The sequence below is a fragment of the Acipenser ruthenus genome, chromosome 2, assembly GCF_902713425.1.
Source record: "Acipenser ruthenus chromosome 2, fAciRut3.2 maternal haplotype, whole genome shotgun sequence".
In the NCBI taxonomy this organism is placed as follows: Eukaryota; Metazoa; Chordata; class Actinopteri; order Acipenseriformes; family Acipenseridae; genus Acipenser; species Acipenser ruthenus.
This window is the reverse complement of record NC_081190.1, coordinates 94,979,746-94,994,239: the sequence shown is the minus strand read 5'-3', so window position 1 is coordinate 94,994,239 and position 14,494 is coordinate 94,979,746.

Below are 14,494 nucleotides of genomic sequence, written 5' to 3'. Positions count from 1 at the left end.
TTGCGAAGTGGCTGCTTCAACCCAGCTGATGACCTCACGATGGAAACACTATGCTTAACACTAGAAGGACCAGAGAACATTTATTTTACAAATCAAAACAAGAAAATGTAAATAAATAAACATCTGAACAGACATCGGTTTACAACATACATATTTATAAAACTGAAACGATAGCAATACATTTTTAACTTTTCAACAGCAATTGGTTTATTATCAGATGAGCAAAAGCAACTGAACAACGTAGATAAATAAACTTAAAAAAACATTTTACATTTTACAGAAGCACACAGCACAGGAAGTTATAAAAAAATATATTTTTCTTTTTTTCAACAAAAGGGTATTCCTTTACCTTGAGTCTAAGGCTGTTCACAATCAACACAGATAATGTGCTTCTCCACGCCGCCTTTCTGCACAGGGCACAGCTGTCCGAAGTTTTATTTTTATTACACTTGCCAACGTGGTATTGGTTGCCAGCTTCAGCTGTGGGTACACGCATGGCAGTCTCTCTCTGTTCCAAATGCTTCTTGCAAAGTTCCTGTGCTAACTGTAAAAATATAAAAAGAGCTTGGTAAATTCTTCTCTGTGCATTCTTTGTAAAGTACCCAGGAGTTGATGGCTGCTAGGTCCAATACATTGTAAAACACCTGAACAGACCACCGTTTGGAGCCAGCTTTCATGGAATACTTTCATGTCATCTGATCCAAAACATCAACTCCATATTTTGTTGCGTTGTAAAACTCCACAGTCTCCAGTATTTATTTTCACTAGTCCCGATGCTAATTGACCGACCAAAGCAGCGCAGCTGGTAAGTAGGCGCTAGCTTTCAAAAGGCTGATTGAAAACAATAGACTGTCAGTCATTCACTCAGGCAGAGAGTAGAGACTAATCTGATTACAGCTAAACACACTGCAGACTGGTAAATAAAAATAATAAAGTAGAATACCGTTCTGTATAATCAAAATACAATCGTTTTCTGTGTGGCTGTCAATGTGACTGCTCCCGGGGCTTTTAGGTATAATGTAATATATCTCCTTTATTTCTGCACTCCCGTGTTTCATGCTTTGTGAGAATATTTAATACATACGGACAGAAAGGTACACAAACGCACAGCCCCATATGTGTTACACAACCGGAGAAAATTACATTTTAAAACCAAAACTGCCAAAATGACCGCCGCGGGGCTTCTAGTGTTAGCAACATTTTTCGGCTTCATGTGATGCGCCGAGTTCACAGTTTTCCATCTTTAGGCATTTGTCACTCTGACTTGTCACTGGTCCCTGACAGCCACTTCCTTCTATATCTCTGAATATCCAAGACTGATCAACTCCGGTAAGGGCAGTTTATTCAAGTTTCAAAAATTGACACTACATTATGCCCGTTTTCATCCCTATCTAAATATCTAGCCACAAGGAACTATGCTCTCCCATCAGACCTGCTGTTCACAGATATATCCAGGACAATTATCCCGAGACACTGGTTTTCCTCTCATCCATCTGTACTCACCTTAAGGGCAGGCTTGCCCCCTCAATTCTATACACCACACTCCTTCCGGATAGGAGCAGCTACCTCGGCAGCAAGCGCAGGAGTAAACCAGCACCTTTTCAAGAACATGGGGTATTGATCTTCAGCAGCTGTAGAGACTTACATCAGAACATCTCCCTCAGACATTGCAGTAGCCCAGCAATTAATTGTTAGCATGCCCGGAGTAGGGGTGCCCTCTATGCCAGGTCCACCAGAGGTTTTCCCCCATTTTAAAAGTTAAAGAATGTTTTTTTTTCCTCTCCACAGTGCAGACGGCCTCCAATCCATAGTCGTTTTACTGACCTTTTATGTTGTCATTTCCAACTTTTATTCTATGTGTGCAGCAAGCAGTCTTTTCTTCACGGCGAGGTTTGCGGAAGCTGGGGGTCCTATCTTTGGGAGGGCAGTGAAGCCCACTTCCCCTGCCTCAGGGGGGTGGGGGGAGCAGGACTCTCTTTGGATATCTCACCTGTCAATCTATACTCTCCTATAAAAGCTTGATCACAACTACCTGGTTTTGTCTTGCGTTTGTCTTATCCTCCTCCTCCCTGCTCCTCCACTTCCTTATATACTGCAAAGCAAATGCACAGGGCTCCCTCTTGGGGGGCAGTGAAGCTCACTCCCCCTGCCTCGGGTTCTGGCCGCACTGCCCATATGCCAATATGGCAGAGGCTCTAACAGGAAGCCAGAGTGGACCTGTACTTTCACCTGTACTTTCGCAGCTCTTGCACTTTGCCTCTACATAAGCTCTATCCTAATCCTGTCTCTACTAGCCAAGCTCAACTCTCGCAGCTCTGGCCTCTAACTGTCTTCTTATTCTCAGGTCCCTTTGGGGCTCATGACCCGTTATTTGATAAGTGCAAAGATGTTAGGCGACTACGGTTACGTTTTGTATGCTTTGATTTGTAAGCTTCTTGCTGTGTAACTGTTGGTCTGTTGATTTTCAATAAAGGCTTTATTGGTATTACACCTGCGAATTCTCTTTCTGAAAAGTACAGTTATTGGTTCTGAAGATGTGCGAGCCCGTTTCCCTTCTGGTGCAGATGCTAACGCTGCCTCAGTGGATGAGCAGCAGACGGAGGGACGGTTTCCACCAGGGACCAGGGACACGAGGGAATTGTGCTCCACAGCCTCGCCTCCCCACTCCTGAATCACCTACAGTAAAGTGTAGAAAAATCTATGCAGAACTCAACCCAAATATTTTACTAAAAATATGGCAATATGTATTATTTACGGATGATTAGTGCACTTTATAAACAGTTGAAATTACCATCACATCTTGATCTGTTTAGAGGGTGCACTAAGCATCAGTAAGTAATACTGCATGGTCATTTGTATAATATTTGGGTTGCGCTCTAATTATTTTGATAACCTGCCAGCACGCTCAATCTTCCACCATTGGACTGTTTTGTATAGATTATAGATCTAATACATGTAGATATGAGACGATTTGAAAAATATTTGGAATGATTAAATTGGAATTGTCACAGGGTATTTCCTCTTCACACCGCGTGTCTCTCTACACCTGTGAAAAACGGCCCGTTCATGTAACACTACTATTTAGCCAATATGCTGCCTGAACTGCAGTGAATCTTGCCTGGTGTTCCTGGGACATGTATCAACCCCAATTCTATCACTATCAATAGCTCCTTCAATTGAGGCAAGTAAATTGGGCATAAAGGATGTAATTAGGCTGTATATCATGGGGCAAAGGATGGTCAGATGCTCTGTTCAATTGCTGTTGGCATTCTCGACAAAATAAAGTTTCTGCTCTGTCGAGTAATTCTGTGCACGACTGCCAGCCATGACTTTCTTATGAATACAATGAATATTACACCTTTATATACCTGGGTGACTCGATTTCATATCCGATAACATTTACAGCTTTGATAAATTCTTGTTCTGATTTATGGCCTTTGCTTATAATTATGTGGATAAATACATTTTGTATATACCATGCAAAACTATTAGTCTAATTAAAATGTATTATACTTATTTTTACATAACATGTTTATGTTTTTTTTATTGTTATTTTTTTACAGAAAAAAGTGCAAATGCTTAATCACATAAATCCTTTGAACAATAACGAACTGGAATCAACTGGTTTGTGAGGGCACCCTCCACTTGAGGTTTGGAGATAGTCTTAATCCTCTGCTGCATACTTAACCTGAGGATCAGCTGATCTCCAACTTGTTTGTTCATTGCAATTGGAACTAACTTAATCAGCAGTTGGGGATGATCGTAACAGCTAGTCCGCAACTTAGTATGTTTGATGCGTACTAACTCTGAATGTTCGTTGCAATTGACCCATTGAGTATATTCATCCCAGATGACTGCTGTAAGGCAGACTGTATTGTGTCAAGGGAGCAAGAAGGGAACTCTTGAATGAGAATAGTAGGTGCATCCACTTTTATCGTGGGGCACCTGCTACTACATGACTGGAAAGAATGAAGACACTAAATGTAAACATACAGAGTTGAACGAAACGTCATAATGCCAAAAAATTACTGAAAGTTATTGCAAGGGATCTAGGAAGATAGGAAACTGGAGAGCAAGAGCCAATGCTTCTTACAGGTACTGTTATATACTGTAGATGTGATACTGGCCCTTTAAGAAAAAATATGTATTTTGAGTTAAGTGGTTTACTACTTTGAATTTGTGTCTACTAATAAATATTTCTGACTATAGATTACCCTTTGTGAAAAATAATACTGTCTGCTAGGCATAGCTCTATTATTTAGAAAACCATCATTCCGTTTAATCAATAACTGCCCATACTTCATTTCTTCTGGCAATCTTCCACAGATTGCTTTATTTTCAATTACTGACTCTGCAATTGCAACGCCCTCTATGAACATAAATTAGATTTTGATTAAAATTGGGCTGGGATTCTGACAAGTGTGAAGGTTAATACCATCATAATACACAGATTGGCCAAGACATTATAGGATATCCATAATAGCAACAAAGAATAGCTACCAGTGCATTGATTGTCTGTAAACAGCTGTGTCTTGTCCAGTGATGAAGGATTCTGTGTTTTTGTCCACTGTAGTAAATGTGTTGCTTGTCACAATACAGTTCCTGAAAGCTCAATCCATCATGACCTGCTTACATCTGGGGTGATTTTCTGCAAATGTTGCCAATCCAAAAACATCAAGGAGACTGTCTTAATAAATATGTTGCCTGGGTGTCACCCCTTGTGAAGTTAATGAGATCCTTTGCTTTCTCACGAGTGTTGCTGAATAGTTGCACACAATTGTCACTCAGTTCATACAGGTCTAGTGAATCACATGACACATACTGTAAATGTGCATAGATCGCAAACTAGGGTATTTTCTAGGGACCAGTCAGTATATAAATGTCAGAAAATTGAAAATTGTTTGGGGTATGTGACAGGAACAGGGATATTGACCATAGCTTATCTGTTGCAACAACTGGACACTGCTTTACTACTACTTTCTTAAATAATTCAACTGTTCCATTCCATTATTACACAGTAACATAATTGTAAAAAGCTTATCTGACACAAACAAACACACAACCAGTACATAACACTTGTTCTGAATCCACTGTCTACTGATGAAATGCTTCACAAAGCCCTGCTCTCAAAATAATAATAATTTCAGTGGACTTCAATGATTGTTTCAGACAAATAAGGGTAAATAAAAATAAAACACTTTAAAAAGTTGTAGTATAAAAGTGATAATGGCATTGTGGCATATTACAAAGTAATAATAGTAACAATGCTATAAGCAACAGCAATGCCATTATCCCTTAAATATAATAGTGATAATGGTACTGATGTGGCACTTAGTCTAATGCCAAGTCTACATCAAATTGGGTTGTTCCACTACCAAAATGGGTTTGGCATTGGTTCCATCTGCAGACTACAACAGAATTAACAAGACGTTAGTTAAATGTCAACGACACATATGTATCATACTTGAGTAAAATTCCACTTTATAAATCACCTACCTAATGTCCCTGGTAGTATAATTGGCATACACTAAAATAATAATGTAGGGTGTCATTGGTAATGGAGGCCCATTTGGTCCATGAAAGCCGTTTGATAAAACAGATTTCTGCCAACCTTCAAGGTGTTACTGATGCAGGATTTCCTCTTAAAACACCTCAGTAATATCATAATCCAGTGAACATACTGGATTATAAATTGTCCCTCATAAAAATATACTGTGATCATTTTTGTTATAAAAAACAGTTTTTTTTTCATTTATAAGATTCATTTGTTGTTTGCTTTTATTAGATTCAGTGTGAAATTATGTGTGCAATGTATTAGATATAATTAACAAACTTTTGTAAATCCAAATGTAGTTCTACTTTTACCTCAAGTATTTCTAAGATTGATGTCCTAGCTCTCAGAAAATCTGGACAGTAAAAGGCAGTACCTACAAGCATACAAGCAATGTTTCATGACTCCTTTTGCATATGATGTGGAACAGGGCCATTATTGTCATCCCTCATTAACTTCTGTGCTTTATTATGTACAGGGGTTGGATAAAAATGACACCTACCAAAACACTGTCAATAGGAACCAGAACACCGTTTTGATATGATACATATTTATGGAAAGATGCAGTATGTCTTTATTGCTCAGATATTACTGGAGTAAGCTGCTGTACTGGGACTGTGCTAAGAAGTGACTGTAATAAAAATTAAATTGTACAGGTGTAATTGTACAGGTGTAATAGGAAGGTGTAAGGTTTTATACAGTTATATGTACCCTTAAAAAGGTAAGAAATAGGAAATCATTGAAACTATTTGTCTGTGCCTGATGCTCTGGGTTTTAGCTTGAATACTATACAGATATGATTAGAAACACACTGTTACCTTTGCTAGGCCTCAGTGGAAAGTGCAGGAGTTGTTCTTGGTGTCCGGAACCTTCTGTTATGTATCCTGTGCTTAGTGTACCTTTTTGTTATCTAGTTTCTGCTGACCTTGAGGGAAAGCAGATGTTTACTGTCAGTGCACTTGAAATATGCTTGCTTTGTCTTACACCATGCATCATGCTAATGTTTTGTTTTATTTAGGCAATTTCAAGTTTTTAAAATTATTATTATTATTACAGTAGAACCTCATTTATCCACACCCATTCATCTGCGGCTCCCTGATGAGTTTTATCTCTGAAATACACTACATTATTGCCAATGTAGACTTAATGCTTGTGGTGCGCACACACACACACACACACACACATACACACACACACACACACATAAAGACGTGGAGGTTTAAAGCAAAAACAGGTAGTTTTAACATTTATAGCAGGACAGATCCCTGCTTGTAAATAATATAGTGTTCATGTGTGTTTTGGTGGTGGTTGGCAGGGATGAGGTTAATCCCTAGCCCTGCCAAATACATGTGAGAATGTGGCTGTTCCCAAATAAGATAATTGGTGTTAACTGAGAACAGCCACAGAGTATAAAAAGAGAGCTTGAAGCTCCATTAGGGAGAGGACTGCCAGGGAGATAATTGTGTGCGTGTGCGTGTGCGTGTGCTCATATTTCTATATTTGTGGGGACATTGACATGACTGCACACCAACACCATGGGGACACCATGGCTTGATGTCGCTGTCTGTACTCACCCCTATTAATGCTTATCACCTGTTCCCTCCCTGTCTTGCAGATCAGGCATTCCATTTTTGGTACAGAAATGGGATTACAACCATTCAGGACCTATACAAAGACGACATTTTTAAGTAATTTGAACAGCTTGTAAATAAGTTTAATTTACCGCAGTCCCATTTTTTTCGATACCTGCAAGTTAGGCACTTCGTACATAATCAATTCACTTAATTTCCTTCACTTCCTCCAAAAACTGACACAGATTCTATACTTGGAATTCTACCAACTAACAGGGGTCTGATATCCCAAATTTATTCTACTACTTTTCTTTTACTTTGCCCATCCCAGTCTGTATTAAAAACTCTGTGGGAGCAAGATTTGGGCCTAACTTTACAAGATGTCCAGTGGAAGGCTATTCTATCTCGGGTGCACTCCTCATCTGTATGTGCCAGACATGGGCTTATACAATTTAAGATCATACACCGTATCCATATGTCTAAAGCTAAGCTGGCTAGGATCTTTCCAGATTTGGACCCGACGTGTGACAGGTGCAAGCAGGCCCCTGCCACTCATACATATGTTTGGGACATGTCCCAGGTTGGTTACCTTCTGGTCTTCTGTAATTGAGACTTTCTCTCAGATTACACATCTTAAAATGAATCCTATGCCACTCATTGCACTTTTTGGTGTCCCATCAGATAAAGTCCCATTGTCCAAAATTAAGTCTAATTGCCTAGCCTTTGCCACTCTCCTGGCGAGACACCTTATACACCCACCCTTTGCTATATCGCCCCTCGCTATGCTGTGGATTTGAATATATTGTGGTCCTGGAGTTGACTCCCAATGTTTATTGTCTAACTGCGTATGCCTTAGCTGCAATATACATAGGCACTTTGAATTACGTTTTATTTTGTACTGCACATCACAAACAGCAATATACAAAACAATTAAAAACAAAGCATTAATATCGTACTGTTATCATATATACACGTATTGCACAATAACACACGTGTGTGTGTGAGTGTGCGTGTGCCTGTGCCTGTGCCTGTGCCAGTGCGTGTGTGTGTGTGCGTGCGTGCGTGTACAAGGAGGACTGTGTGTCGAAGAAAAAAAAGGTATTGTGTGTTTATACCTTAAGTAAATGTGTGTGAACAGTAAACAGCTTAGCTCCCTGGTGTGATTCAATGTAAAAGTTTTTGTTGGGGAAAGGACTTAGTCGTCTCCACCCTTCAGTTAAGAAAAGCTGTGTTTAGTCTAGGTCTCCAAGTAGAGTTAGGTTTGTGTTTCGTGTTTTGTTTATTTTTATTATTGTAAATAATAAAAAATGCACAAAAGTGCTTTAAAAAGTCCTGTTCTGTGTCTGGGTCTGCTTTTAAAGGGTGCAAACGAACCTTGTACTAGGAAGATCTTTCACATATTGGAGCAGAAATTAGAAATTAACAAAAGGTTTAAAAAAAAAAAAAAAAAAAAAAAAAAAGCTATAAAAAAAACCTGCTCTGGAGTTAAGAACATAAGAACATAAGAAAGTTTACAAACAAGAGGAGGCCATTCGGCCCATCTTGCTCGTTTGGTTGTTAGTAGCTTTTTGATCCCAGAATCTCATCAAGAAGCTTCTTGAAGGATCCCAGGGTGTCAGCTTCAACAACATTACTGGTGAGTTGGGGGGACAACTGTTAAAGATATCAGGAGCAATGACAAGCTGAACGATTTTGTAGAAAAGCTTACAGCAGCTGGGCCAACTGAGAAGAAAGCAAGACATGGCAAAGTACTGCGAACATCAAAGGATGATGATGCGCTGGACACTGCAGTCTACATGTGGTTTGTTGAGGAGCGTTCACAAGGCATGTCAGTATCGGGTCCAATAATTCAACAGAAAGCAGTGCATCTGGGCTTGTTAATGTATGGTGTGTATCATGATTTTAAAGCAAGCCAAGGCTGGCTGCACAGATTCAAGAACAGGCATGGCATTCATCAACCCTATGCAGAGTGAACGTTTGTCTGGTGATATGGTGAGTCCTGGTGCGTTCACAGAGCAATTTGAGGATTTAGTAAATACTTATTTCTTGGTATGAACAGCAGAAGGATGCCGAATCTGTAAAATGTGTTCTCCTGAGGCAGTTACTTAGTGAAGCCCAGCAAACATATTTTGCCTCGCTGAAACAAGATTATGATGGACTTTCTCAAGGTTCAAAAGACGAGAGTGAGTTGTTTAAAAAAGCTGTTATTGAAAAAAAAACACTTCTGTTGGTATGTATTTTTTTTTTTAAATGTAAGTGAAGTTAAAATTACACAGCAGGCTTGTTTATTTATTATTATTATTATTATTATTATTATTATTATTATTATTATTATTATTATTATTTATTTCTTAGCAGACGCCCTTATCCAGGGCGACTTACAAATGTTACAAGATATCACATTATTTTACAAACAATTACATTATTTTTACATACAATTACCCATTTATACAGTTGGGTTTTTACTGGAGCAATCTAGGTAAAGTACCTTGCTCAAGGGTACAGCAGCAGTGTTCCCTACCTGGGATTGAACCCACAACCCTCAGTCAAGAGTCCAGAGCCCAGTTAGTTGTTAGTAAAAAAAAAAGATAGAATTGTATTTTTTGTTTGAAAGACGAACCGGCAGAGGAGTTGCATGATGAGGGGAGATGAAGAACAGCCTTTATTAATGTGTAGAATGGATTGATTGTCACAGAAGAAAAGTGACAATGATAGGAAATAGCTTATTTATCCAATGTAACGACCATATACAGTGCCTTGCAAAAGTATTCAGACCCCTGACCAATTCTCTCATATTACTGAATTACAAATGGTACATTGAAATTTCGTTCTGTTTGATATTTTATTTTAAAACACTGAAACTCAAAATCAATTATTGTAAGGTGACATTGGTTTTATGTTGGGAAATATTTTTAAGAAAAATAAAAAACTGAAATATCTTGCTTGCATAAGTATTCAACCCCCACACATTCATATTTGGCAGAGCCACCTTTCGCTGCAATAACAGCTTTAAGTCTTTTGGGATAAGTATGTACCAGCTTTGTACACGGTGTCAGAGTGATTTTGGCCCATTCTTCTTGGCAGATATGCTTCAGGTTGTTCAGGTTGGTTGGACGACGCTCGTGGACCGCAATTTTCAAATAGTGCCACAGATTCTCAATGGGATTGAGATCAGGACTTTGACTGGGCCACTGTAGGACATTCACCTTTTTGTTCTTGAGCCACTCCAATGTTACTTTGGCCTTGTGCTTGGGATCATTGTCCTGCTGAAATGTGAATTTCCTCCCAAGCTTCAGTTTTTTAGCGGACTGAAGCAGGTTCTCTTGCAGTATTTCCCTGTATTTTGCTCCATCCATTCTTCCTTCAATTTTAACAAGATGCCCAGTCCCTGCTGATGAGAAGCATCCCCACATCATGATGCTGCCACCACCATACTTCACTGTAGGGATGGCGTGTCTTGAGGCATGGGCAGTGTTAGGTTTGCGCTACACATAGCGCTTTGAGTTTTGGCCAAAAAGCTCTATCTTGGTCTCATCTGACCACAAAACCTTTTCCCACATCGCAGCTGGGTCACTCTCATGCTTTCTGGCTCCAGACGTGCTTTCAGATGGTACTTTTTGAGTAACGGCTTTTTTCTTGCCACCCTCCCATACAGGCCAGTGTTATGCAGAGCTCTTGATATGGTTGACTGGTGCACCATTACTCCACTCCCAGCCACTGAACTCTGTAGCTCCTTCAAAGTAATTGTTGGCCTCTCTGTGGCTTCTCTCACAAGTCTCCTTCTTGTTTGAGCACTGCGTTTTGAGGGACAGCCTTTTCTTGGCAGTGCCTGGGTGGTGTGATGCAGCTTCCACTTCCTGATTATTGATCCAACTGTGCTCAGTGGTATATCCAAACACTTGGATATTATTTTGTACCCTTTCCCTAATCTATGCATTTGTATTACTTTATCGCTAACTTCTGTAGACTGCTCTTTGGTCTTCATTTTCCTTCAGATTCACAGCCTGACCAATGATCCTTCAACAGTGGGGGTTTTATCCAGAAAATGTGACAGCAACTTTAATGGTTCACAAGTGGAGGCCAATGGTAAGGTAATTGTGTCCTCGTTAGGGCAATTTCTTTCATCGGTGTAAACTGGGAGCTTCCACAGCACAGGGGTTGAATACTTATGCCAGCAAGATATTTCAGTTTTTTATTTTTCTTAAAAATATTTCCCAACATAAAACCAATGTCACCTTACAATAATTGATTTTGAGTTTCAGTGTGTTAAAATAAAATATCAAACAGACCGAAATTTCAATGTACCATTTGTAATTCAGTAATATGAGAGAATTGGTCAGGGGTCTGAATACTTTTGCAAGGCACTGTATATGGGAGTAGCTCCTGGGTTTGTTAGGGATGGGAACAACAGGTTGTGCCCCGTCCCTGCAATGATACAGCTATTGCTTGGGTGCTGGTTTGGTGTATTTTGTGTTGTTTATTTTGTTTGTTTACAGTAAGCCACTGGGGATCCTGATCAACCATACATTTTGAACTTTAAAAATGTCTCTATAATAACCTTGATTTGATGAATGTCAGTAAGTGCCATGGTCTGAAGAACCCTGTATTGTGTTATTGTAAATTGATTCAAGTTGACATTTCTGTAACACCTACAGTTTGTGGAAGTATGGTGCCAACAGTAAAGAGAGATGGTGGCTCTTTGACATTCTGGATGTCTTGATTACACTGAAGAGTAAACAGCATATTATGGAATATACTCCATTGCTGATATCCAAAATGGGTTGCTTCAAAACAAACCCATATATCAGTAGCAGTTTACCAGAAGTACACAGCCCATGTAGCGTAAAATGCAATCTGTTTTTCATGTTTATGGTTGACCAACCTCATGTTGAGTTTTGTCGCAGAGGGATTTCTGGTTTTTTTTGTCCATTGTGAATCACTGGCATGTTTTGTATTCAGTCAGCTTCCTCTTTCACAAGCTTACAGGTGACTTGAGCACCCATAGCCTGAAGAAATGGTAAATAAAACTTGACAAAAAAGAAGTTAAGTTAATAATACATTGAAAATGCATTATACATAATATTTATGCAGTTGCAGACAGCACCTTATGTTTTTTTTTTTTTTAATAGACCATCTATAAAAGGAAAGCCAGTCAGCAGCAATTATCACATTGCCTTACCATCTGTGATTTTACATTTAATGGTCAGAGCAGCAGAAAGTAATTGGTTGGGCATACATGAGATAATGATGTTCCAGTTTTATGTCTACGAATTATAACTTTTCAGCTAGATGTTTTTTGTGAACAAAAAAAAAGAAAAAAAACATCCTACATGGCACAGCATAATGTGGATAATTTTATAATGGAGTTTAACAAATGATAAATTAAGATATATACATACCATTTTTACTGTTTCCCCTGTGGGTGGGGCGTGGCTGGGCGGTAGGGGGGGATAACATTTACTTAAGGTAATAATGCATTAGAATTGGCAGTCTAAATTATCGTGAGTTTCTTGAGTCTCACCAGGAGATGGGAGATTACGCCTCTACAGCGGGAGTCTCCCAACGAAATTGGGAGACTTGGCAGGTATGCTATCATCAGCACTAACAAAGACACATTTACTCAATCACTGCTTCATTTATCCTGTAAACAAGTATTGTCCCAGTTAAGTAAATATGAAGTGACTGTAATGAGTCAGAAGTAAAGTAGCAACTTTTAATAGATTTAACTCCTATATGTATATAATAAAGTACTCTATATCACATGGTATATAATCCATAACTTCTAACACTCAATCATACACTCTGTAGACAAACTAGTCCAGTGGACTTGTTTGGTTGTTTGGTTCATTAAACACTTCCATTTTAACATGATCGATGCTTTTACAGATACCTGAGCTTAATTTGAACCCTTTGTGGCCCTATGTCGGACCTGGTCCAACACTGCAATTTTCCCTTTCCGGTCCAATGTCGGACTCTGTCCGACATTATCAAAAAGACGTAAAAAACAGGTCTCTAGTTGTTTTTTCTCCGGAAAAAGCCGAGAAAACCATTCAATGGCCGAGTGAGACTGATAGGAGCCGAGAGAAGCCGAAAAAAAAGGGGGTGTATCTCATGAATACAGATGGCCCCGACACCACATAGACAACACAGACATAAACAAACAAGATAGCTGCTTCTGCATCCAGTGCTCAAAGAATATCACAGACATTTGCAGAGCTTTTTTTAGATGTTATAGTAATAAAATAATGACTTGGATCGCGTTACTGAGGAGTTTGGTGATAAAACGAGTGATCAAGAGAGGATTACGGTATGCACTACTATGTAGAGGTATGTGAAAAATACAGCGAACAAGGTGTGGGGCGTGGCTGGAGATGCTGGACTGAGTGTCCTGTTGATAATCAGTGCCTTTTAAATCTGGTTTACTGTGAGAAAAATTACTTTTAAACAGCGTGTGAAAATAAATTGGACCTGATGCTCCTGAGACGCGCTGAATAAATGGACCGCTAAGGGTTAATGTGAAAGTTATTGTCTTACTGAATGTTAGATTTTGTATTAAATGGAACTAATCATTTTTGTGATTATTTGATTTAAAGGAAAAAGTCTAAAAGGCTAAGACCTAAGGGTCCGTGTTAAAGTATATCAGATTTTTTCAAGTGGCCTGATATCTAATGAGTTGTGGAGCCACAAGTTAGTTATACAGCTTTCTGGTCTGGGAACGTCACTACTCGGCCAACCTGTCACAGTTAGTTATACAGTCCTTTACTCGCATAAAAAGAAAGTCTGACCGATCACTGAGACTTGTTATGTATTCTGTTTATACACCAGGGCACTATATTCGTTTTACAGTTTGGTGATTTATTTTTTATATAAATGCTTGACAAAGTCAGTTTAAATGTCATTCTGAATTCTAAGTTCCAAAAGCAAAGTGAACCTGTGAAAAGCATGTCCTCTGCTGCCATCCAAGGTGTACAATATGCAGCCCGAATCATGAAGTTTACGGGTTGAGTCCAAAAACCAATTCAAATACTATAATTAAAATACCTGTCAGTCACCCTTTAATTACCTGTCAGTCACCCTATTTAAACTGTAGCCAGCTTCATAATTCTCATCTTGCTTTTCAGTTTGGGTTACCACACAGACTTGCAGACCCAATCTTAAAACAAACCTTTTCAATCGGTTTAAAATGACTACTCACCCAAGGCAGCTTTCATTTTCATCTGAAAAATGTTTTGGCTTCCTTCAACAAATATAATCCTCCGAAAAAAACAACCTTTCAAAGAAATCCACCCATGCTGCTTCTCCTCCATTTGACAATGCTGCTGCTTCAACCTCTGCTTATCCAGCTGTGCCCGCTGCCATTCCCCTTCGCCTC